At 52.6% G+C, this 27,387-nt stretch overlaps 2 long non-coding RNA genes across 2 annotated transcripts; both read right to left on the reverse strand.

The window, feature by feature from the left end:
* Nucleotides 1–9,523: 9,523 nt before the first annotated feature.
* On the reverse strand, nucleotides 9,524–11,466 carry LOC142923289 (uncharacterized). The gene is made up of 2 exons (XR_012940669.1): nucleotides 10,365–11,466; nucleotides 9,524–10,121 (listed from the first exon to the last, which is right to left on the reverse strand). It is a non-coding gene; the product is annotated as an uncharacterized LOC142923289 (long non-coding RNA).
* Nucleotides 11,467–20,834: 9,368 nt separating this feature from the next.
* On the reverse strand, nucleotides 20,835–26,611 carry LOC142923288 (uncharacterized). Its single transcript, XR_012940668.1, has 2 exons — nucleotides 26,135–26,611; nucleotides 20,835–26,053 (listed from the first exon to the last, which is right to left on the reverse strand). It is a non-coding gene; the product is annotated as an uncharacterized LOC142923288 (long non-coding RNA).
* Nucleotides 26,612–27,387: the final 776 nt, after the last annotated feature.

Genomic DNA, 27,387 nt, shown 5'->3' on the forward strand with positions numbered 1-27,387 from the left:
GACCTCCCCAGAGACCCTGGCTGACAGCAGAGGTGTTTAGGATGGTTGAGAAAAAGCGACAGGCCCAGTGTCATCGGCTACAGAATCCCACGTCAGAGAATGAGGACGCTTATCGTAGCCTTCGCTCGGAGGTTCGGAGAGCCGTGAGGCGCTGCAAGGATGGGTGGTGGTCGCGGGTTGCTGAGCAGATGGAGTCTGCCTCAGTGGCCCGTGATCACAAATCTCTATTTAACCCTATCAAAAAAGTAACCTGCAGCGCCACACCTATTACCATCATTAGGGGAAAAAACGGTGATCCAATCTCCGACCCCCAGGAACAGGTTTGCAGATTTGCTGAGCATTTCTGTGAGGTCATGGGGGAAGGAAAATCCCTCAGCCAGGAAAACATCGTGGCACAAAGGGAGGATGACCCTGCTGAGGCTGCGGTGCCTCAAATATTGGAAGAAGTCACCCCCTGTGAGTGGCTGGCTGAGGTGCCATCTGCTGAGGAAGTACTAAAGGCGATCCGGAGTCTGAGACCAGGAAAGGCAGCGGGCAGAGATGATCTCCCAAGCGAAATGCTGAGGGAGGGTGGCGTTTGTGCACAGACTGCCCTATATGACATCATAACAACAGTCTGGACCACTGGACGGGTTCCGCAGGATTGGAAGGATGCCCTGGTGGTCCCCCTTTTTAAGAAGGGGGACCGCACAGGCTGTAACAACTACAGGGGCATCTCACTCCTCAGTGTCCCGGGAAAGGTCCTGGCAAGGATTATTCAGCATCGCCTTGTCAGGCACGCTGAGGAGAGGCTTGCGGAGCCCCAATGCGGTTTCAGGAAAGGGCGGTCCTGCACAGATGCCATATTTTCTGTCCGTCTGCTACAGCAGAGGTGTAGGGAATTCTAACAAGACCTACATCTCTGCTTTATTGACCTGGTCAAGGCCTATGATACCATCAGTAGGCCTGGGCTCTGGGTCGTTCTTCGTGCTTTTTGAGTACCTGACCCTCTGCTCACGATCATTAAGGACCTTCATGATGGTGAGCGGGCCCGGGTAAAACTACGTGGCCGGGAGTCAGAGCCATTTCCTGTACACCTTGGGGTGCGACAAGGATGTCCTCTGGCTCCCACATTATTTAACATCTATTTTGACCACGTAGTTCGTGAAGCCTTCAATAGCTGTACCGGGGGAATCTCCATATGGTACAGATATAATGGGAGGCTGATCGATGCCCGTGTGCGGTCAAGGGATGGCTCCCTATCGTTCAACCACGTTATGTATGCTGATGATTTGGTAATAGCTGCTCAGTCAGAGGAGGAGTTGGAGACGCTGCTGCTGAGACTGGAGCGTGCCACTAAGAGGTGGGGCCTTACCATCAGCCCCACCAAAACTAAGCACCTGCCTGGGTATTTTGTACCATCGGACACTCCACCCCCACAACTCCCAATCGGTGATGGGGCAGTTGTGGAGTGAGTGGAGAGTTTCCCATACCTGGGCAGTGTCCATATGACTGGCTCCAGTTTAACAGCAGAGGTCTCACTCCGAATCAGTCGAGCGGCAATATCTTTTCATCTGTTGCATAACGCTGTGTGGAAGCTACCTGGTCTGTCGCTCCGCACTAAGCTTCAGGTCTTCTCGGCCACGGTCATTCCCTCCCTTCTCTACGCTCGCGAAACGTGGACCCCCCCTAATGGAACATCTTCGCTGGTTAGAAACATTTAGGCTGGCCTGCCTATGATCCATCCTGGGTTTAACCAGACTGGATTGTGTGAGGAGCTCACAAATCCTTGAAAGATCTGGGCAAGGTCCCATCGGTGAGCTCCTCCGGCGGGCAAGGCTGCGATGGCTGGGTCATGTAGCCCGCATGCCCAGCCACCGCATGCCGAAACAGCTTTTGTTCGGCCGGATTGAGGGGGCTAAGCAGGCGCGACACGGGCTAGAGAAGAGATGGAGTGATGTGGTACAGGAGGACGTGGAGCTGAGTGGACTTGCCGATGACTGGTACCAGCGGTGTCAAGATCGGCCTCTGTGGAGGAGGCTCGTGAAGGACGCTACTGGGCAGTTGGAGGTAGTCGCCCTCCAACAACAACGGAGGGCGGAGGAGCGACGCTCACAACAACGAGCGGAGCGCTGGGTGGCTAAAGCACAGCAGGTTGGCACAGTAGGGGGCACAGGTGGTGCATCAGCCAGTGATCTCAGTCATCTCAGTCAGTCGACCCGGGGCACCTGGGTCTGCCCCGTGACCTCCTGCCAGCGGGCGATCGACACTTCACGTGGCCTCAAGGTGCACATGGCCTGGCACAAGCGTCGTGGTGACGTCACCGCCACTTAGGGGCGAATGGCGGTTGTTGTTGTTGTTGTCACTGTGTGTGTCACTGTGCGTGTCACTGTGTGTGTGTCACTGTGTGTGTCACTGTGTATGTATGTCACTGTGTGTGTCACTGTGTGTCACTGTGTGTCACTGTTTGTGTCACTGTGTGTCACTGTGTGTGTGTCACTGTGCGTGTCACTGTGTCTGTGTCACTGTGTGTGTCACTGTGTATGTATGTCACTGTGTGTGTCACTGTGTGTGTGTTTCACTGTGTTTGTGTCACTGTGTGTGTGTCACTGTGTGTGTCACTGTGTATGTATGTCACTGTATCACTGTGTGTGTCACTGTGTGCGTGTGTCACTGTGTGTGTGTCACTGTTTGTGTCACTGTGTGTCACTGTGTGTGTCACTGTGTATGTATGTCACTGTGTGTGTCACTGTGTGTGTGTGTGTCACTGTGCGTGTCACTGTGTGTGTGTCACTGTGTGTGTCACTGTGTATGTATGTCACTGTCTGTGTCACTGTGTGTGTGTCACTGTGTGTCACTGTTTGTGTCACTGTGTGTCACTGTGTGTGTGTCACTGTGCGTGTCACTGTGTCTGTGTCACTGTGTGTGTCACTGTGTATGTATGTCACTGTGTGTGTCACTGTGTTTGTGTCACTGTGTGTGTCACTGTGTATGTATGTCACTGTATCACTGTGTGTGTCACTGTGTGCGTGTGTCACTGTGTGTGTGTCACTGTTTGTGTCACTGTGTGTCACTGTGTGTGTCACTGTGTATGTATGTCACTGTGTGTGTCACTGTGTGTGTCACTGTGTGCGTGTGTCACTGTGTGTGTGTCACTGTTTGTGTCACTGTGTATGTATGTCACTGTATCACTGTGTGTGTCACTGTGTGTGGTAGTGTCGCCAGGTTCATAGCGCAGCGCGCTATGACCCGGGTTCGATTCCCGCTCACGTCCAACACCAGTGACGATTATCTGAACCGGTCCCGGGCCTCCCCTAGGTCGACTCAGCCTCAAATGAGTACCTGGTGCGGTGTGTAAACATTGCCACTAGGGAGACAAAGGCGGTCGGGCGTGGTGCTGGCCACCCACCCCCTCGTGTACCGTTCCAGCCTTCATAGGTGCTCGCTAACAGCACTTGCCCCTACAGTCCGTTAAGGCTACACGGGGGACCTTTGTCTGTGTCTACCTTCACAGGTGCTGCTGCTACTCGCTACTCACAGCACTTGCCCCTACAGCCTGTTGGAGGCTACACGGGGGAGCTTTGTCTGTGTCTACCTTCACAGGTGCTGCTGCTACTCGCTACTCACAGCTCTTGCCCCTACAGCCTGTTAGAGGCTACACGGGGGACCTTTGTCTGTGTGATGGTTCGTCAGCTGCAAATTTCCGGTTCCGCCTCCACTGGCTCCTCCCCTTTGGCTCCTCCCCCTTCACCCCTCCCCCCTCGCTCCTCGCCCCTCCCCCTTCGCCCCACAATCCTCGCAACTCCCCCTTCGCCCCTCCCCCCTCGCACATCGCCCCTCCCTCCTCCCCCCTCGCTCCGCCCTCATCACCCCTCCCCCCCGCCCATCGCTCCTCCCCCTTTAAATAAATAAATAAACTTCACGCTTTCGTTTGAGTCGGGGGGCGAGCTCGGCTCCCCATTGGTCGGGCGAGGCTCACACACACCCCCCCCCCGCGCCCCACACACACACTCTCGTCCAAAAGTTAGCGAGCGTGACGTAATGTTAATTAGCGTGACGTCACGTTAATCAGCGTCGATGACGTCACGTTAATTAGCGTGACAACAAAGACGTCACGCCGACGGGTTCACTCACCGAGTCGCTCCGCTCACCCGTCTCGCGCCGCTCCACCCGCACGGTGAACTTTTTTGGTGCACGAAGCGGCGCTCTCCTATTGGTCGGTGAGACTGCTTAGACCCACGTGACAATTATCCACCACGCCCACCAACCACCCCCCACCCCCCCCCGCGGCACCCGCTCTCACTCCCTCAACTTCGTCACCCACCCACCCATCACTCACCCCCGCACCCACTCACTCACCACTCACATCACTCACTCACCACTCACCCACTCACTCACCACTCACTCACCACTCACTCACTCACCACTCACCCACTCACTCACCACTCACTCACCACTCACTCACCACGCACCCACCCACCCATCACTCACCCCCTCACTCACATCACTCACTCACATCACTCACTCACCACTCACTCACCACTCACTCACCACTCACTCACTCACCACTCACTCACATCACTCACTCACCACTCACCCACTCACTCACCACTCACTCACCACTCACTCACTCACCACTCACCCACTCACTCACCACTCACTCACCACTCACTCACCACGCACCCACCCACCCATCACTCACCCCCTCACTCACATCACTCACTCACATCACTCACTCACCACTCACCCACTCATTCACCACTCACCACTCACTCACTCACCACTCACTCACATCACTCACTCACCACTCACTCACCACTCACTCACCACTCACTCACCCCCTCACCCACTCACTCACCCATCACTCACCCACTCGCTCACTCACTCACCCACTCACTCACCCACTCACATCACTCCCTCACTCACTCACATCACTCACTCACCACTCACCCACTCACTCACCACTCACTCACTCACCACTCACCCACTCACCACTCACCCACTCACCACTCACTCACCCCCTCACTCACTCACCCCCTCACCCACTCACTCACCCATCACTCACCCACTCACTCACTCACCCACTCACATCACTCACTCACCACTCACTCACCCCCTCACTCACCCACCACTCACTCACCCCCTCACTCACCCCCTCACTCACTCACCCCCTCACTCACTCACCCCCTCACTCACCCACTCACATCACTCACCCACTCACCCACCCATCACTCACCCCCTCACTCACTCATCACTCACTCACTCACTCACCCCCTCACCACCTCACTCACCCCCTCACTCATCACTCACTCACTCACCCCCTCACTCACCCCCTCACCACCTCACTCACCCCCTCACTCACCCCCTCACTCACCACCTCACTCACTCACCCCTCACTCATTACTCACCCACTCACTCACCCCCTCACTCACCCACTCACCCACTCACTCACTCACCCACTCACCCCCTCACTCACTCACCCCCTCACCCACTCACTCACCCCCTCACTCACCCCCTCACTCCCTCACTCACCCCCTCACTCACCCCCTCACTCACCCCCTCACTCCCTCACTCACCCCCTCACCACCTCACTCACCCCCTCACTCACCCCCTCACCACCTCACTCACCCCCTCACTCACCCCCTCACTCACCACCTCACTCACTCACCCCTCACTCATTACTCACCCACTCACTCACCCCCTCACTCACCCACTCACCCACTCACTCACTCACCCACTCACCCCCTCACTCACTCACCCCCTCACCCACTCACTCACCCCCTCACTCACCCCCTCACTCCCTCACTCACCCCCTCACTCACCCCCTCACTCACCCCCTCACTCCCTCACTCACCCCCTCACTCACCCCCTCACTCCCTCACTCACGCCCTCACTCACCCCCTCACATCACTCACCCCCTCACTCACCACTCACCCCCTCACTCACTCACCCCCTCACCCACTCACTCATTACTCACTCACTCACTCCCTCACCCACTCACCCCCTCACTCACTCACCCCCTCACTCACTCACTCCCTAAACCCCTCCCTCACCCACTCACTCACTCACCCCCTCACCCACTCACTCACCCCCTCACCCACTCACTCACCCCCTCACTCATTACTCACCCCCTCACTCACTCACTTACCCCCTCACCCCCTCACTCACTCACCCCCTCACCCACTCACTCACCCCCTCACTCACCCCATCACTCACCCCCTCACTCACTCACTCACCCACTCACTCACCCCCTCACTCACCCCATCACTCACCCCCTCACTCACTCACCCCCTCACCCACTCACTCACCCCCTCAATCATTACTCACCCCCTCACTCACTCACCCCCTCACTCACCCCCTCACTCACCCCCTCCCTCACTCACCCACCCACCCCCTCACTCACCCCCTCACCCCCTCACATCACTCACCCCCTCACTCACCCCCTCACCCACCCATCACTCACCCCCTCACTCACCCCCTCACTCACCCCATCACTCACCCCCTCACTCACTCACCCCCTCACCCACTCACTCACCCCCTCACTCAATACTCACTCCCTCACTCACTCACCCACTCACATCACTCACCCCCTCACTCACCCATCCCCTCACTCACTCACTCACCCACTCACTAATTTCTCACCCCCTCACCCCTTCACTCACCCACTCACCCACCCACCCCCTCACTCACCCCCTCACCACCTCACATCACTCACCCCTCACCCTCTCACCCCTCACTCACCCCCTCATTCACCCACTCACATCACTCACCCCCTCACTCATCCACCCCCTCACTCACCCCCTCACCCCCTCACTCACTCACCTCCTCACCCACTCACTCACCCCTCACTCACCCCCTCATTCACCCACTCACATCACTCACCCCCTCACCCTCTCACCCCCTCACTCACTCACCCCCTCACTCACCCACCCCCTCACTCACCCCCTCACCCCCTCACTCACTCACCTCCTCACCCACTCACTCACCCCCTCACTCGCCCCCTCACTCATCACTCACCCCCTCACCCCTCACCCCCTCACCCATCACCCCCTCACCCCTCACCCCTCACCCCTCACCCATCACCCCCTCACCCATCACCCCCTCACCCCCTCACCCCTCACCCATCACCCCCTCACCCCCTCACCCATCACCCATCACCCCCTCACCCCTCACCCCCTCACCCATCACCCCCTCACCCCTCACCCATCACCCCCTCACCCCTCACCCCTCACCCCTCACCCATCACCCCCTCACCCATCACCCCCTCACCCCCTCACCCCTCACCCATCACCCCCTCACCCCCTCACCCATCACCCATCACCCCCTCACCCATCACCCATCACCCCTCACCCCTCACCCCTCACCCCTCACCCATCACCCCCTCACCCATCACCCATCACCCCCTCACCCCTCACCCCTCACCCCTCACCCATCACCCATCACCCCCTCACCCATCACCCATCACCCCTCACCCCTCACCCCTCACCCCTCACCCATCACCCCCTCACCCATCACCCATCACCCCCTCACCCCTCACCCCTCACCCCTCACCCATCACCCCCTCACCCATCACCCCCTCACCCCCTCACCCATCACCCATCACCCCCTCACCCATCACCCATCACCCCCTCACCCCTCACCCCCTCACCCCTCACCCATCACCCCCTCACCCATCACCCCTCACCCCCTCACCCATCACCCCCTCACCCCTCACCCATCACCCCCTCACCCATCACCCCCTCACCCATCACCCATCACCCCTCACCCCTCACCCCTCACCCCCTCACCCATCACCCCTCACCCCCTCACCCATCACCCCCTCACCCCTCACCCATCACCCCTCACCCATCACCCCCTCACCCATCACCCCTCGCCCCCTCACCCCTCACCCATCACCCCCTCACCCATCACCCCCTCACCCCCTCACCCCTCACCCCTCACCCCTCACCCCTCACCCCCTCACCCCCTCACCCCCTCACCCCTCACCCCTCACCCATCACCCCCACCCCCTCACCCCCTCACCCCCTCACCCCTCACCCCCTCACCCCCTCACCCATCACCCCCTCACCCATCACCCCCTCACCCCCTCACCCCTCACCCATCACCCCCTCACCCATCACCCATCACCCCCTCACCCATCACCCCTCACCCCCTCACCCATCACCCCCTCACCCATCACCCATCACCCCCTCACCCATCACCCATCACCCCCTCACCCATCACCCCTCGCCCCCTCACCCATCACCCCCTCACCCCCTCACCCATCACCCATCACCCCCCTCACCCCTCACCCCCTCACCCATCACCCCCTCACCCCCTCACCCATCACCCCTCACCCCCTCACCCCCTCACCCATCACCCCCTCACCCATCACCCCATCACCTCCTCACCCCCTCACCCATCACCCCCTCACCCCCTCACCCATCACCCCTCACCCCCTCACCCATCACCCCCTCACCCATCACCCCATCACCTCCTCACCCCCTCACCCATCACCCCCTCACCCCCTCACCCATCACCCACTCACCCATTACCCCCTCACCCCCTCACCCCCTCACCCCCTCACCCCCTCACCCATCACCCCAACACCCCCTCACCCATCACCCCCTCACCCCTCACCCCCTCACCCCTCACCCATCACCCCCTCACCCATCACCCATCACCCACTCACCCATCACCTCCTCACCATGAGTGTAGTCTGGTGCTAAACTGCTCCAATGACGTCTCTATTGCTGCAATCCTCTACACGTGATGGTGTTAGCCTCCAGTTGAAGATCAGTTGCGTCTACATGCATTGGATGAAAACCATAGTCTACCTACAGATGGAACAGATGGAGATTTGTCCACCCACGGGGTATTAGGGAGTGTGATGGAACAGATGGAGATTTGTCCACCCACGGGGTAGAAGGGAGTGAGATCGAACAAACGGAGATTAGTCCACCCACAGGGTAGAAGGGAGTGAGAAGGAACAGATGGAGATTAGTCCACACACGGGGTAGAAGGGATTGATATGGAACAAATGGAGATTAGTCCACACACGGGGTAGAAGGGAGTGAGATGGAACAGATGGAGATTAGTCCACACAAGGGCTAGAAGGGAGCGAGATGGAACAGATGGAGATTAGTCCACCCACGTGCTAGAAGGCGAGCGAGATGGAACAGATGGAGATTAGTGCACACACCGACCTCTCACTGCTGCCTTCACAGCAGCGCGGGGTTACAGCCACCACCACCGCCGCCACCACCACCACCACCACCGCCACCACCACCACCACCACCACCGCCGCCACCACCACCACCACCACCGCCACCACCACCACCGTCACCGCCACCACCGCCACCACCACCACCACCCCCACCACCACCGCCACCACCGCCACCACCACCGCCACCACCACCGCCACCACCGCCACCACCACCACCACCATCACCACCGCCACCACCACCGCCACCGCCACCACCACCACCGCCACCACCACCACCACCGCCACCACCACCACTACCACCTCCGCCTCGCCAAAACAATATAAATGAGACCACGGCCGTCACAACAGAAAATTGCACTTTTATTGAGTGAACCGATATAAATGTGCGGATATTTTCTGTAAATTATTCAATCTGCTTTTACTGAAAATCCCACGCGGAACCAAAACGACCACCCAGTTGTTCCGCGCAAAACGCAGCCACCGCCGCCGCCGCCGCGATCGTCACCATCATAATCATCAGCATTATCATCACGGTGGCTAGGAGATGTTAACTACCTCGCCTGGTACACAGGAGGTCGTGGATTCGAACCCGACCCTGACGATGCCTGCTGCTGTATACTTGGAGTTTGAGTGTCTCTCATCATCAGCATCATCATCACGGTGGCTAGGAGATGTTAACTACCTCGCCTGGTACACAGGAGGTAGTGGGTTCGAACCCGACCCTGACGATGCCTGCTGCTGTATACTTGGAGTTTGAGTGTCTCTCTATCATCATCATCATCACGGTGGCTAGGAGATGTTAACTACCTCGCCTGGTGCACAGGAGGTAGTGGGTTCGAACCCGACCCTGACGATGCCTGCTGCTGTATACTTGGAGTTTGAGTGTCTCTCATCATCATCAGCATCATCATCACGGTGGCTAGGAGATGTTAACTACCTCGCCTGGCACACAGGAGGTAGTGGGTTCGAACCCGACCCTGACGATGCCTGCTGCTGTATACTTGGAGTCTGCGTGTCTCTCTATCATCATCATCATCACGGTGGCTAGGAGATGTTAACTACCTCGCCTGGTACACAGGAAGTCGTGGGTTCGAACCCGACCCTGACGATGCCTGCTGCTGTATACTTGGAGTTTGAGTGTCTCTCATCATCATCACGGTGGCTAGGAGATGTTAACTACCTCGCCTGGTCTACAGGTCGTGGGTTCAAACCCGACGCTGACGCCTGCTGTATATTTGGAGTCTGCGTGTCTCTCTATCATCATCATCATCACGGTGGCTAGGAGATGTTAACTATCTTGCCTGGTCTATAGGAGGTCTTGGGTTCGAACCCGACGCTGACGCCTGCTGCTGTATACTTGGAGTTTGCGTGACTCTCTCTCTCATCATCATCATCATCACCACACCGGTAGTAGTAGTAGTAGTCATACTGGAATAATATTAAATATTTAACCCACGATTTGTGCTCATACCCACAATAGCTACACAAAAGTATAAGTTGCTGTAAGTCGTCTCTGCGTCTCTCCGTATCTCCGTCTCTCTCTCTCTCTCCCCGTTTCGCGTCGAATATTTTTTTTGTATTTTTTTTTACATTTTTTAAATCATATATATTGTATTTTTTTTAAATCCCGTTTTGCCACTTCATACCCACTCTATCCCCCTCCCTAACCCTACCTATACCCCACCCCCCCATGACTTGTTTGGAATTATGTACACGTTATGTGGCTATTTAAACCCCCTATATCTAGCGAACAAACACGCACGTGATGCTCGCCATTTTATTTACACGTCACAAAGTTGCCGCCACGCCCACCCCATAGCCCCGCCCGCCCCGCCACGCCCCGCCACGCCCCTCCCCCCCAGGGCCAGCTGTGCGTCCATCCGCGCCTCTCTTGCCACGTGACGCACCACCATCACCTCCCACCTCCTCCACTTCTTTCGGTGGATGATGTTGGTGGTGGTGGTGGTGACGGTGGTGGCGATGATTGTGGCGATACTAGTGATGCGGATAGTGATGGTTGTGGTGACGGTGGTGGTGGTGGTGGTGGCGATTCACGTACGTGGCCAACCGCGCTAATCGGAGGTGCAGAGGAAGGCTACAACCACACTCGACTTGATGTTATTACGACGTCGTGGATGATGAAGATGGTGGTGGTGGTGGTATATGATTCCTGTGACAGTGATGATTAGGATGACTGTGGTGGCGATGACGACTACGATGATGATGATGGAACTGCCATCCGCCCACCCACCCACTCGCCCGCCCACCCACCCATCCACCCACCCACCAATCCCCATATCCACCGCAGGATGGCATTGCCACAGTGCCAACACGCAATCTTACAAAGCCACCCACCTCTCCGGATCCCGACGATTCTCACCCCTTCCCATTGCTTCCTGTGCCGAGTTAAGAGAATATGTCTCTTAAGTTAAGACGATGTATCTCGTGAGTCAAGGTATTGTCTCTTTAGTTAAGAATATGTCTCTTAAGTCAAGACGATGTATCTCGTGAGTCAAGGTATTGTCTCTTTAGTTAAGAATATGTCTCTTAAGTTAAGACGATGTATCTCGTGAGTCAAGGTATTGTCTCTTTAGTTAAGAATATGTCTCTTAAGTTAAGACGATGTATCTCGTGAGTCAAGGTATTGTCTCTTTAGTTAAGAATATGTCTCTTAAGTTAAGATGATGTATCTCGTGAGTCAAGGTATTGTCTCTTTAGTTGAGAATATGTCTCTTAAGTTAAGACGATGTATCTCGTGAGTCAAGGTATTGTCTCTTTAGTTAAGAATATGTCTCTTAAGTCAAGACGATGTATCTCGTGAGTCAAGGTATTGTCTCTTTAGTTAAGAATATGTCTCTTAAGTTAAGATGATGTATCTCGTGAGTCAAGGTATTGTCTCTTTAGTTAAGAATATGTCTCTTAAGTTAAGACGATGTATCTCGTGAGTCAAGGTATTGTCTCTTTAGTTAAGAATATGTCTCTTAAGTTAAGCCGATGTATCTCGTGAGTCAAGGTATTGTCTCTTTAGTTAAGAATATGTCTCTTAAGTTAAGATGATGTATCTCGTGAGTCAAGGTATTGTCTCTGTAGTTAAGAATATGTCTCTTAAGTTAAGATGATGTATCTCGTGAGTCAAGGTATTGTGTCTTTAGTTAAGAATATGTCTCTTAAGTCAAGACAATGTATCTCGTGAGTCAAAGTATTGTCTCTTTAGTTAAGAATATGTCTCTTAAGTCAAGACGATGTATCTCGTGAGTCAAGGTATTGTCTCTTTAGTGAAGAATATGTCTCTTAAGTTAAGATGATGTATCTCGTGAGTCAAGGTGTTGTCTCTTTAGTTAAGAATGTCTCTTAAGTTAAGATGACGTATCTCGTGAGTCAAGGTATTGTCTCTTTAGTGAAGAATATGTCTCTTAAGTTAAGATGATGTATCTCGTGAGTCAAGGTGTTGTCTCTTTAGTTAAGAATGTCTCTTAAGTTAAGATGACGTATCTCGTGAGTCAATGTATTGTCTCTTTAGTTAAGAATATGTCTCTTAAGTTAAGACGATGTATCTCGTGAGTCAAGGTATTGTCTCTTTAGTTAAGAATATGTCTCTTAAGTTAAGACGATGTATCTCGTGAGTCAAGGTATTGTCTCTTTAGTGAAGAATATGTCTCTTAAGTTAAGATGATGTATCTCGTGAGTCAAGGTGTTGTCTCTTTAGTTAAGAATGTCTCTTAAGTTAAGATGACGTATCTCGTGAGTCAATGTATTGTCTCTTTAGTTAAGAATATGTCTCTTAAGTTAAGACGATGTATCTCGTGAGTCAAGGTATTGTCTCTTTAGTTAAGAATATGTCTCTTAAGTCAAGACGATGTATCTCGTGAGTCAAGGTATTGTCTCTTTAGTGAAGAATATGTCTCTTAAGTTAAGATGATGTATTTCGTGAGTCAAGGTGTTGTCTCTTTAGTTAAGAATGTCTCTTAAGTTAAGATGACGTATCTCGTGAGTCAATGTATTGTCTCTTTAGTTAAGAATATGTCTCTTAAGTTAAGACGATGTATCTCGTGAGTCAAGGTATTGTCTCTTTAGTTAAGAATATGTCTCTTAAGTTAAGACGATGTATCTCGTGAGTCAAGGTATTGTCTCTTTAGTGAAGAATATGTCTCTTAAGTTAAGATGATGTATCTCGTGAGTCAAGGTGTTGTCTCTTTAGTTAAGAATGTCTCTTAAGTTAAGATGACGTATCTCGTGAGTCAATGTATTGTCTCTTTAGTTAAGAATATGTCTCTTAAGTTAAGACGATGTATCTCGTGAGTCAAGGTATTGTCTCTTTAGTTAAGAATATGTCTCTTAAGTCAAGACGATGTATCTCGTGAGTCAAGGTATTGTTTCTTTAGTTAAGAATATGTCTCTTAAGTTAAGACGATTTATCTCGTAAGTCAAGATATTGTCTCTATAGTTAAGAATATTTCTCCTAAGTTAAGACGATGTATCTCGTAAGTCAAGATATTGTGTCTTTAGTTAAGAATATTTCTCTTAAGTTAAGACAATATATCTCGTAATTGATTTTTTTAGCTCTTTAATTAAGAGAATATGTTTCTAAAGTTAAGAAAATACATATCTTGAGTTAAGAGAATATATCTCTTGAGTTAAGATAAGGTGTACCTTAAGCTAAGAGAATATATCTCTTGAGTTAAGAGAATATATCTCTTAAGTTAAGACATTGTGTCTCTTAAGTTAAGATACTATATCTCTTAAGATAATGTTTTACTTAAGTTAAGAGAATATATCTCTTAAGCTGAGAGAATATATATCTTAAGTTAAGATACGGTGTCTCTTAAGCTAAGATATCTCTCAAGTTGAGAGAATATATCTCTTTAGCTAAGACAATATATCTCTTAAGTTAAGATAATGTGTCTCTTAAGCTAAGATAATATCTCTTAAGTTAGGAGAATATATCTCTTAAGTTAAGATACGGTGTCTCTTAAGCTAAGATAATATCTCTCAAGTTGAGAGAATATATCTCTTAAGTTAAGACACTGTGTCTCTTAAGTTAAGATGCTATATCTCTTTAGCTAAGACAATATATCTCTTAAGTTAAGATATGGTGTCTCTTAAGTTAAGATGCTAGATCTCTTTAGCTGAGACAATATATATCTTAAGTTAAGATACGGTGTCTCTTACGCTAAGATAATATCTCTTAAGTTGAGAGAATATATCTCTTTAGCTAAGACAATATATCTCTTAAGTTAAGATAAGGTGTCTCTTAAGCTAAGATAATATCTCTTAAGTTGAGAGAATATATCTCTTAAGTTAAGAGAATATATCTCTTAAGTTAAGATACGGTGTCTCTTAAGCTAAGATAATATCTCTCAAGTTGAGAGAATATATCTCTTAAGTTAAGACATTGTGTCTCTTAACTTAAGATGCTATATCTCTTTAGCTAAGACAATATATCTCTTAAGTTAAGATATGGTGTCTCTTAAGTTAAGATGCTATATCTCTTTAGCTAAGACAATATATCTCTTAAGTTAAGATATGGTGTCTCTTAAGTTAAGATGCTATATCTCTTTAGCTAAGACAATATATATCTTAAGTTAAGATATGGTGTCTCTTAAGTTAAGATGCTATATCTCTTTAGCTAAGACAATATATCTCTTAAGTTAAGATATGGTGTCTCTTAAGTTAAGATGCTAGATCTCTTTAGCTGAGACAATATATATCTTAAGTTAAGATACGGTGTCTCTTAAGCTAAGATAATATCTCTTAAGTTGAGAGAATATATCTCTTTAGCTAAAACAATATATCTCTTAAGTTAAGATAAGGTGTCTCTTAAGCTAAGATAATATCTCTTAAGTGAGGAGAATATATCTCTTAAGTTAAGATACGGTGTCTTTTAAGCTAAGATAATATCTCTCAAGTTGAGAGAATATATCTCTTAAGTTAAGACATTGTGTCTCTTAAGTTAAGATGCTATATCTCTTTAGCTAAGACAATATATCTCTTAAGTTAAGATATGGTGTCTCTTAAGTTAAGCTAAGACAATATATCTCTAAAGCGAGGCCAATGTGTCTACTAATTACTGAGACTTCGTTCAGATGAGAAGACTCCCACGCAGTGCGTGCTGGGGATGCTGCAGAGTTGCAAGGCAGCAGAAGAAGGAGAGGAAAAATAAGCGGAAGAAGATGAAGAGGAAGAAGAAGATGAGGAAGATGAAGAGGAAGATGAAGATGAGGAAGAGGAAGAAGAGGAAGAGGAAGACGAAGAAGAGGACGAAGAAGAGGAGGAAGAAGATGAAGAGGAAGATGAAGACGAGGAAGAAGAAGGTGAAGAGGAAGAAGATGAGGAAGATGAAGATGAGGAAGATGAAGAGGAAGATGAAGATGAGGAAGAGGAAGATGAAGATGAGGAAGATGAAGATGAATAAGAAGAAGAGGAAGACGAAGAAGAGGATGAAGAAGAGGAGGAAGATGAAGACGAGGAAGAAGAAGGTGAAGATGAAGAGGAAGAGGAAGAAGATGAGGAAGATGAGGAAGATGAAGATGAGGATGATGAGGAAGATGAAGATGAATAATAAGAAGAGGAAGACGAAGAAGAGGATGAAGAAGAGGAGGAAGATGAAGACGAGGAAGATGAAGAAGATGAAGAAGACGAGGAAGAAGAAGATGAAGAGGAAGATGAATAAGAAGAAGAGGAAGATGAAGAAGAGGAAGACGAAGAAGAGGAGGAAGATAAAGAAGATGAAGAAGAAGATGGAGAGGACAAGGAAGATGAAGAAGAAGAGGAGGAAGAAGATGAAGAGGAAATGAAGAAGAGGAGGAAGAAGACAAACCCAGCGCCCGTTTTCTCTCGCCACGCCCACACTGCTGCTGTTAACAAACAAAAAAATCCCCATAGCCGATTCAGAGAATCACAAATGAGCCGCTCAGGGTGAGACTTGCTCGTGACGTGTTTAATGACGTGATTAATTAATGACGTGATTAATGACGTGATTAATTAAATGACGTGATTGATGGCGTGATCAATGACGTGATTAATTAATGACGTGATTCATTAATGACGTGATTAATAAATGACGCGATTAATGAATGACGTGATGAATAAAGAACGGTGACATTGTCATGATGATGACGACGATGATATTGATTTGTGTATTCTCACGCTGTGAATGATTGAAACTAAGCCGTCAATATATTTGTATATATTGTTTTAAATCACGGGGGGAGGGGGGTGGGGGGGGATGGGGAGGGGGGTTTTAGAGCCACGGCCCACGTGACGAATAGATCCGGTCCCTCCAAAATAACATTTTTGTGCCGTCAGGACACTGCAAACAACTACCCAACGCCGCCACGAGTCACGTGGTCGTTCCAGCACGTGGCTCGAGTCACGTGGTCGCTCCAACACGTGGTACGAGCCACGTGGTCGTTTTAAAAGTCGACCGCTTGGGACCCTTCTATGCGGCGGCGAATGGGGGCGAGAGGCTCTCCAGAGAAGTTGGTTACAGAGTGAAGGGGGACAAATGGAACACCCAGGCAAAGGTTCACCCTCACTACACCCCCACCACCACCACCCGCACCACCCTCACCCGCACCACCCCACCACCCCTACCACCTTCACCCCGACCACCACCCCCACCCCCATCACCACCACCACCACCACCACCCTCACCACCACCACCCCTACCACCACCCCAACACCACCACCACCCCCATCACCACCTTCACCCGCACCACCACCCCTACCACCACCACCCCCACCACCACCCCTACCACCCACCCCCACCCGCACCACCACCACCACCCCTACCACCACCCCCACCACCACCACCACCCCCATCACCACCTTCACCCCGCACCACCACCCCTACCACCACCACCACCACCACCCCTACCACCACCACCCCTACCACCACCACCCTACCACCCCTACCACCCCCACCACCACCACCACCACCCCTACCACCACCACCCCTACCACCACCACCCCTACCACCCCTACCACCACCACCACCCCACCACCACCACCACCACCACCCACACCACCACCACCCACACCACCACCACCCCCACCACCACCACCACCACCACCCCCATCACCACCTTCACCCGCACCACCACCCCTACCACCACCACCCCCACCACCACCCCTACCACCACCCCCACCCGCACCACCACCACCACCCCTACCACCACCCCCACCACCACCACCACCCCCATCACCACCTTCACCCGCACCACCACCCCTACCACCACCACCACCACCCCTACCACCCCTACCACCCCCACCACCACCACCACCACCCCTACCACCACCACCCCTACCACCACCACCCCCTACCACCCCTACCACCCCACCACCACCACCACCCCCACCACCACCACCACCACCACCACACCACCACCACCCACACACCACCACCCCACCACCACCACCACACCCACCACCCCACCACCCCCGTGTAGCCTGTAACGGGACTGTGCTGTTCGTGGTAGTAGCAGCGCCTATGAAGGCCCTGCACTGTGGCACACCAGGGTGGGGGTGGGGGGGAGGTGGCCAGCACCACGTCCGCCCGGCCGCCTTTGTCTCTCCCCGGGTGGCGATGTTACTGCGCTCGGCTCACCGCAGCAGCTGAGTCTGTTTTTGAGGCTGAGTCACAAACACCACCTACACATGGTGACAAATAGTTGTGTGGGCGTCACTCCCCCTCCTCCTCCCCCCTCCTCCTCCTCCCCCTCCTCCTCCCCTCCTCCTCCTCCCCTCCTCCTCCTCCCCCTCCTCCTCCTCCTCCTCCCCCTCCTCCTCCCCCTCCTCCTCCTCCTCCTCCTCCCTCTCCTCCTCCTCCCCATCCTCCTCCTCCCCCTCCTCCTCCTCCTTCCCCTCATCCTCCTCCTCCTCCTCCTCCTCCCCCTCCTCCCCCTCCTCCCCCTCCTCCTCCTCCCTGCCCTCCCTCCTTCTTCCCCCCCTCCTCCTCCTCCCTCTCCTTATTCCCCCTCTCATCATCTCCTCCCCTCCCCCTCCTCTTCCTCCCCTTCCTCCTCCTCCTCCTCCTCCTCCTCCTCCCCCTCCTCCTCCTCCTCCTCCTCCTCTTCCTCCCCCTCCTCCTCCTCCTCCTCCTCCTCATCCCCCTCCTCCTCCTCCTCCTCCTCCTCCTCCTCCCCTCTTCCCCATCCTCCTCCCCCTCCTCCTGCCCCTCCTCCTTCTTCCCCCCCTACCGTCCTCCCTCTCCTCATTCCCCCTCTCATCATCTCCTCCCCTCCTCCTCCCCCTCCTCTTCTTCCCTCCCTTCCCCTCCTCCTCCCCTTCCTCCTCCTCCTCCTCCTCCTCCCCCTTCTCCTCCTCCTCCTCTTCCCCTTCCTCCTCCCCTCCTCCTGCCCCTCCTCCTTCTTCCCCACCCCCCTCCTCCTACTCCCTCTCCTCATTCCCCCTAACATCATCTCCTCCCCTCCTCCCCCTCCTCCTCCTCCTCCCCCTCCTCCTCCTCCTCCCTCTCCTCATTCCCCCTCTCATCATCTCCTCCCCTCCTCCTCCCCCTCCTCTTCCTCCCCATCCTCCTCCTCCTCCTCTTCCTCCTCCTTCTTCCCCCCCTACCCTCCTCCTCCTCCCTCTCCTCATTCCCCCTCCTCTTCCTCCCCTCCCTTCCCCTCCTCCTCCACTTCCTCCTCCTCCTCCTCTTCCTCCTCCTTCTCCCCCCCCCCCCTTCCTTCTCCTCCCTCTCTATCTCTCGCTGTGCACCAAACGACTGACGTAGTCTGGTGGAGGGCTGGATCAGGAGCGGTGGAGCGGCTTAATTGCTAATTTGGCTTCGCCCGGGCAGTGACCCCGATAAAACGCGACGTTCACGGTGCCTCCGACACCCCCCCACACAGTACGGGCCTCGATTATCCGCCGCACCATAACGGTGGGGAGGGCCACGGATAACCCAGTCGGCGACGGCACGTAGGGCGGCTGAACGATTTCGGCCGTGAGTATTTTGATCGCGAAAGTCGAACGGTCGGTCCGGCCGATCTGATCGACCGGCCGGCCGGCCGACCGACCGATCGATTAAGTGATCGACTGATCGACCAACCGACTGACTGGCCGATTAACCGATCCTCCGACCGATCGATCGACCGCCCGGCCGATTGACTGATCGACCAAACCGAGCGAATGATCGATTGACTGATCGACCGACCCACTGATCGATTGATCGACCAGACCGACCGACTGATCGATTGACTGATCGACCGACCCACTGATCGATTGATCGATCAAACCGACCGACTGATCGATTGACTGATCGACCGACCCACTGATCGATTGAGCGATCAAACCGACCGACTGATCGATTGACTGATCGACCGACCCACTGATCGATTGATCGATCAAACCGACCGACTGATCGATTGACTGATGGACCAAACCAACCGACTTATCGATCGACTGATCAACCGACCGACTGATTGACTGATGCACCGTCCGACCGACCGACCGACCCCACGCACCACCGACTGGATGGTGGCAGAGCCGCAGCCAGGCGGACATCAATCAAAACACCGGTCCACTGGGGGGTAAAGATGTAGCAACTACTGTAGTGTAGGGAGGCGGTCGCGTGGAGTTCGGCTTAACCGGAGCATCGGCACCCGGCGCACGTGACTTGCAATAACACATTTCCGAGATATTACAATGGTGGCAGCTGGTTTCTAGATTTATTAATTTGGGCTTAAAAGGGGGGCGTGGTGAGGGGAGTGGGTGGTGGGTGGTGGGTGGGGGGAGGAAGAATCCATGTCAGTTTGTGAACGTACGTCGGATAACCGAGAGTCGGACTGTGTCGTCAGGATGGGTCGCCAAAAGCCCTACCTAGTGAGTGGGCGTCGAACCGATGACTCCTGACAGAGGTGAAAACCCAACGTTCGCTTAGCGATAGGCCGGCGATGTTAATCATTCTTGTTGTTAACCGAGGTCATTGTGATGTGGCGTTCCTTTGTTTAACCATGGCGAGTTTGTCCCCCTCCGTGGAGATTTCACCATGTCTTGTGAGTGGCATCTCCCTTTATTTAACCATGGCGAGTGGGTCCCCCTCCGTTGAGATTTCACTGTTGCTCGTGACGTGGCATCTCCCTTTATTTAACCATGGCGAGTGGGCCCCCTCCGTGGAGATTTCACCGTCGCTCGTGACGTGGCATCTCCCTTTATTTAACCATGGCGAGTGGGCCCCCTCCGTTGAGATTTCACCGTCTCTTGTGAGTCGCATCTCCCTTTATTTAACCATGGCGAGTTTGTCCCCCTCCGTTGAGATTTCACCGTCGCTCGTGATGTGGCATCTCCCTTTGTTTAACCATGGCGAGTGGGGCCCCCTCCGTTGAGATTTCACCGTCTCTTGTGATGTGGAGTTCCTTTATTTAACCATAGCGAGTGGGCCCCCTCCGTTGAGATTTCACCGTCGCTCGTGATGTGGCATCTCCCTTTATTTAACCATGGCGAGTGGGGCCACCTCCGTTGAGATTTCACCTTCGCTCGTGACGTGACATCTCCCTTTATTTAACCATGGCGAGTGGGCCCCCTCCGTTGAGATTTCACCGTCGCTCGTGATGTGGCATCTCCCTTTATTTAACCATGGCGAGTTTGTCCCCCTCCGTTGAGATTTCACCGTCTCTTGTGAGTGGCATCTCCCTTTATTTAACCATGGCGAGTGGGCCCCCTCTGTTGAGATTTCACCGTCTCTTGTTGACGTGGCATCTCCCTTTATTTAACCATAGCGAGTGGGCCCCCTCTGTTGAGATTTCACCGTCTCTTGTGATGTGGAGTTCCTTTATTTAACCATGGCGAGTGGGCCCCCTCCGTGGAGATTTCACCGTCGCTTGTGAGTGACATCTCCCTTTATTTAACCATGGCGAGTGGGTCCCCCTCCGTTGAGATTTCACTGTTGCTCGTGACGTGGCATCTCCCTTTATTTAATCATGGCGAGTGGGCCCCCTCCGTTGAGATTTCACCGTCTCTCGTGATGTGGCATCCTTCTTTATTTAACCATGGCGAGACAGAGAAAATTGGGATTCCACGTTACCATGGCGGGATGGTGATGACTCTGGCGATGATGACGAGATCATGACCATCGTGATGGTGCCGCTCGTGACTTTGTCAATGATTATGATCATCGCGATCATGCTGACGACGATGTCCATGACGACATCGATGACATTGACGGTGATTGACGATGATCACAATGACAATGATGATGGCAATCAAGATGATGATGATGACAATGATAACAATGGCAATAATGATGACGACGATGATGATGATGAGAATGACGATGATTGACAATGACGATGATCATGAGAATGAGTCCGATGATTACGACGACGATCATCACGATGACGATGATTGCTAAGATGACGAAGACGATAGCCGAGTGGGTGGCAGCTGAGTGTGGTGGTAGCCGAGTGGGGTGGTAGCTGAGTGGGGTGCCAGCCGAGTGTGGTGGCAGCTGAGTGGGGTGGTAGCTGAGTGGAGTGGCAGCTGAGTGGAGTGGCAGCTGAGTGGGGTGGTTGATGAAGGTTGCCGGGACAACGGTTGTCGGGACCAAGGTTGCCGGGACGAGGGTTGTCAGGACGAAGGTTGATGAAGGTTGCCGGGACAACGGTTGCCGGGACGAGGGTTGTCAGGAGGAAGGTTGATGTAGGTTGCCGGGACAACGGTTGTCGGGACCAAGGTTGCCGGGACGAGGGTTGTCAGGACGAAGGTTGATGAAGGTTGCCGTGACAACGGTTGTCGGGACCAAGGTTGCCGGGACGAAGGTTGTCAGGACCAAGGTTGTCGGGACCAAGATTGTCTGGACGAAGGTTGTCAGGATGAAGGTTGTCAGGACGACGGTTGTCGGGACAACGGTTGTCGGGGCGACGGTTGACGAGGGTTGTCGGGATGGCTGGCTGTGGTTCCGCTGTTGGCAGAGGACGAACGGCCCAAACCGTCGGTGGTTCCAATATTGAAGAAGCGCAAAACAAACAGTGGGGTCACTTTGAGTCTCCATGCATCTCTGGGGGTCTCTGTGAGTCTATGTGGGTCTCTGTGTATCTCTGTGGGTCTCTGTGAGTCTCCATGCATCTCTGTGAGTCTCCATGCATCTCTGTGGGTCTCTGTGAGTATCTGTGTATCTCTGTGAGTCTCCATGCATCTCTGTGGGTCTCTGTGGGTCTCTGTGAGTCTCCATGCATCTCTGTGAGTCTCCATGCATCTCTGTGGGTCTCTGTGAGTCTCTGTGTATCTCTGTGAGTCTCCATGCATCTCTGTGGGTCTCTGTGAGTCTCTGTGGGTCTCTGTGTATCTCTGTGAGTCTCCATGCATCTCTGTGAGTCTCTGTGTATCTCTGTGAGTCTATGTGAGTCTCCATGCATCTCTGTGTATCTCTGTGGGTCTCTGTGAGTCTCCATGCATCTCTGTGAGTCTCCATGCATCTCTGTGAGTCTCTGTGAGTCTCTATGAGTCTCTGTGAGTCTCCATGCATCTCTGTGGGTGTCTGTATATCTCTGTGAGTCTCTGTGTATATCTGTGAGTCTCTATGTATCTCTGTGAGTCTCTGTGAGTCTCCATGCATCTCTGTGGGTGTCTGTGTATCTCTGTGAGTCTCTGTGTATCTCTGTGAGTCTCTGTGAGTCTCTGTGTATCTCTGTGAGTCTCCATGCATCTCTGTGGGTCGCTGTGTATCTCTGTGGGTCTCTGTGTATATCTGTGAGTCTCCATGCATCTCTCTGGGTCTCTGTGTATCTCTGTGGGTCTTTGTGTATCTCTGTGAGTCTCCATGCATCTCTGTGAGTCTCTGTGTATCTCTGTGGGTCTCTGTGGATCTCTGTGAGTCTCCATGCATCTCTGTGGGTCTCTGTGGGTCTCTGTGTATCTCTGTGTATCTCTGTGAGTCTCCATGCATCTCTGTGAGTCTCTGTGTATCTCTGTGGGTCTCTGTGAGTCTCCATGCATCTCTGTGAGTCTCTGTGAGTCTCTTTGGGTCTCTGTGTATCTTTGTGAGTCTCCATGCATCTCTGTGGGTCTCTGTGTATATCTGTAAGTCTCTGTGAGTCTCTGTGTATCTCTGTGAGTCTCTGTGTATCTCTTTGAGTCTCTGTGTATCTCTGTGAGTCCCCATGTATCTCTGTGAGTCCCCATGTATTTATGTGAGTCTCTGTGTATCTCTGTGGGTCCCCATGTAACTCTGTGAGTCTCTGTGAGTCTCTGTGTATCTCTGTGTGTCTCTGTTTATCTCTGTGAGTCTTTGTATCTCTGTGTACCTCTGTGTATCTCTGTGTGTCTCTGTGAGTCTCTGTATCTCTGATTCTCTGTGTATCTCTGTGTGTCTCCGTGTGCCTCTGTGAGACTGTGTCTTTGTGTGTGTCTCTGTGAGTTTCTGTGTATATCTGTGAGCCTCTGTGTATCTCTGTGAGTCTCTGTGTATCTCTGTGAGTCTCTGTGTATCTCTTTGAGTCTCTGTGTATCTCTGTGAGACTCCATGTATTTATTTGAGTCTCCGTGTATCTCTGTGAGTCTCTGTGTATCTCTGTGAGTCCCCATGTAACTCTGTGAGTCTCTGTGTATCTCTGTGAGTCTCCGTATATCTCTGTGAGTCTCCATGCATCTCTGTGAGTCTCCATGCATCTCTGTGAGTCTCTGTATATCTATGCGAGTCTCTATGTATCTCAGAGAGCCTCAATCTCTGTGAGTCTCTATCTCTGTGAGTCTCTATGTATCTCTGTGAGTTCCCATGTATCTCTGTGAGTCTCTGTGTATCTCTGTGAGTCTCTATGTATCTCCACGAGTCTACATATGGTCCATAGTGTTTGCTACCTGGCCGCAATCACACCGCTGATCTTTGTCTCGCTTTCTAATTTATTAATCCAGAAGTGATCTGACTCAGGCAGTGATCACATCCAGGAAGTGACGATATTCAGGAAGTGAAAACATTCGGGAAGTGATCACACCACAGACTCACACAGAGACCCATAGACTCACACAGAAACCCATAAACTCATGACACAGAGACCCATAGACTCACACAGAGACCCATAGACTTACACAGAGACCCATAGACTCACACAGAGACCCATAGACTCATGACACAGAGACCCATAGACTCACACAGAGACCCATAGACTCATGACACAGAGACCCATAGACTCACACAGAGACCCATAGACTCACACAGAGACCCATAGACTCACACAGAGACCCATAGACTCATGACACAGAGACCCATAGACTCACACAGAGACCCATAGACTCATGACACAGAGACCCATAGACTCACACAGAGACCCATAGACTCACACAGAGACCCATAGACTCACACAGAGACCCACAGACTCACACAGAGACCCATAGACTCATGACACAGAGACCCATAGACTCACACAGAGACCCATAGACTCACACAGAGACACATAGACTCACACTGAGACCCATAGACTCATGACACAGAGACCCATAGACTCACACAGAGACCCATAGACTCATGACACAGAGACCCATAGACTCACACAGAGACCCATAGACTCACACAGAGACCCATAGACTCACACAGAGACCCACAGACTCACACAGAGACCCATAGACTCATGACACAGAGACCCATAGACTCACACAGAGACCCATAGACTCATGACACAGAGACCCATAGAATCATGCCACAGAGACCCATAGACTCATGACACAGAGACCCATAGACTCATGACACAGAGACCCATAGACTCATGACACACAGACCCATAGACTCATGACACATGACACAGAGACCCATAGACTCATGACACAGAGGCCCATAGACTCATGACACAGAGACCCATATACTCGCACAGAGACCCATAGACTCATGACACTGAGACCCATAGACTCATGACACAGAGACCCATAGACTCATGACACAGAGACCCATAGACTCATGATACAGAGACCCATGGACTCATGACACAGAGACCCATAGACTCATGACACAGAGACCCATAGACTCATGACACAGAGACCCATAGACTCATGACACAGAGATCCATAGACTCATGACACTAAGACCCATAGACTCATGACACAGAGACCCATAGACTCATGACACAGAGACCCATAGAATCATGCCACAGAGACCCATAGACTCATGACACAGAGACCCATAGACTCATGACACAGAGACCCATAGACTCATGACACAGAGACCCATTGACTCGCACAGAGGTCCATAGACTCACACAGAGACCCATAGACTCATGACACAGAGACCCATAGACTCATGACACAGAGACCCATAGACTCATGACACAGAGACCCATAGACTCATGACACAGAGACCCATAGAATCATGCCACAGAGACCCATAGACTCATGACACAGAGACCCATAGACTCATGACACAGAGACCCATAGACTCATGACACAGAGACCCATAGACTCGCACAGAGGTCCATAGACTCACACAGAGACCCATAGCCTCATGACACAGAGACCCATAGACTCATGACACAGAGACCCATAGACTCATCACAGAGACCCATAGACTCGCACAGAGACCCATGGGTTGGAGTGAGCGGGGAGAGGGGCATCTTTGAAAGGTGACTCCTACTCCTCCCACCTCAACGTACCGAGCATGGGTGGTAGGGGTTGTGTAGTGGGTAGCGCTACCAACCTGGCGACCCGAGTTCGATTCCTGCTCACGGCCAACACCGCCAGTGACGATTATTTGAACCGGTCCAGGGCCTCCCCTAGGTCGACTCAGCCTCAAATGAATACTCGGTGCGGTGCGTAGTGAACATCGCCACTGGGGGAGAGACAAAGGCGGCCGGGCGTGGTGCAGGCCACCCACCACCTCGTGTGTCTCAGTGCCGGTAGCCTTCACAGCACTTGCCCCTAGAGCCTGTTAGAGGCTACACGGGGGACCTTTTTCTGTGTCTACCTTCAAGGCGCTGCTGCTACTCACAGCACTTGCCCCTACAGCCTGTTAGAGGCTACACGGGGGACCTTTGTCTGTGTCTACCTTCACAGGTGCTGCTGCTACTCGCTACTCACAGCACTTGCCCCTACAGCCTGTTAGAGGCTACACGGGGGACCTTTGCCTTTGCCTTCCCCCCCCCCCCCCCACCGATGGCCAAAGCTACGAGTAGTTGGGGGAGCATCCCTTGACAACCAGATTTGTTTTCAACAACAGTTGTACAAAGAACAACAACAACAACCACGAGTTGCGTAACGACCATGTGGCTTCGGACAAGCGGAGTCCGCGATGTTTGACTTTGACGATGGCTTCTCTCTCGGTGCTGCCGCGCGAGAGGCGAATCACAAAAATATTTGGGGGTCCCCAACTAAACCGATTGCCGCACCCCCTCCAGAGCTCGTGATGTCACCACTAGTTCACTCCTCCTCCTCATCCTCCTCATCCTCCACCCTCTTCCATCCTCCTCCCCATCCACCTCCACCCCATCATCCCACTCCTCCTCCCCATCCACCTCCTCCTCCTCCTCCACCTCCACCACCTCCTTCCCCTCCTCCACCCTCCACCATCCACCTCCACTCCCTCCACCCTCCTCCTCCCCATCCTCCATCCTCCTCCACTCCCTCCTCCATCCTCCTCCACTCCATCCTCCTCCTCCCCATCCTCCATCCTCCTCCACTCCCTCCTCCATCCTCCTCCACTCCCTCCATCCTCCTCCTCCCCATCCTCCATCCTCCTCCTCCCCATCCTCCATCCTCCTCCACTCCCTCCTCCATCCTCCTCCACTCCATCCTCCTCCTCCTCCCCATCCTCCATCCTCCTCCACTCCCTCCTCCATCCTCCTCCACTCCCTCCATCCTCCTCCTCCCCATCCTCCATCCTCCTCCTCCCCATATTCCATCCTCCTCCACCCCATCCACCTCCCACGAGAGAGAACGAGAAGAGTGGAAGAAGAAGACGACATTGTTGTGGTTGTCACTGTTGTTGTTGTTGTTGTCACTGTTTCTGAAGTCGTTGTTAGAGGACGTTGTTGTTGATGATCATGTCGTTGTCGTTGATGTTGTTGTTGATGATGATCATGTTGTTGTTGTTGTCGTTGTTGATGACCATGTTGTTGTTGTTGTCGTTGTTGTAGATGATCATGTTGTTGTTGTTGTTGATGCAGCGTGCTAGCGACGAAAAATAAACAACCCCGAGATAAAACGGAGGTGGGAGTGACCGAGACCCCCCCGACCCCCCCCCCCCACACCTTCCCTATCTGACCCCTGACCCTAGGACCCCCCGC

The sequence above is a fragment of the Petromyzon marinus genome, unplaced genomic scaffold (assembly GCF_048934315.1).
Source record: "Petromyzon marinus isolate PM22_M1 ecotype Great Lakes invasive population unplaced genomic scaffold, UKy_Petmar_22M1.pri1.0 PM_Scaffold_387, whole genome shotgun sequence".
Classification (NCBI taxonomy): Eukaryota; Metazoa; Chordata; class Hyperoartia; order Petromyzontiformes; family Petromyzontidae; genus Petromyzon; species Petromyzon marinus.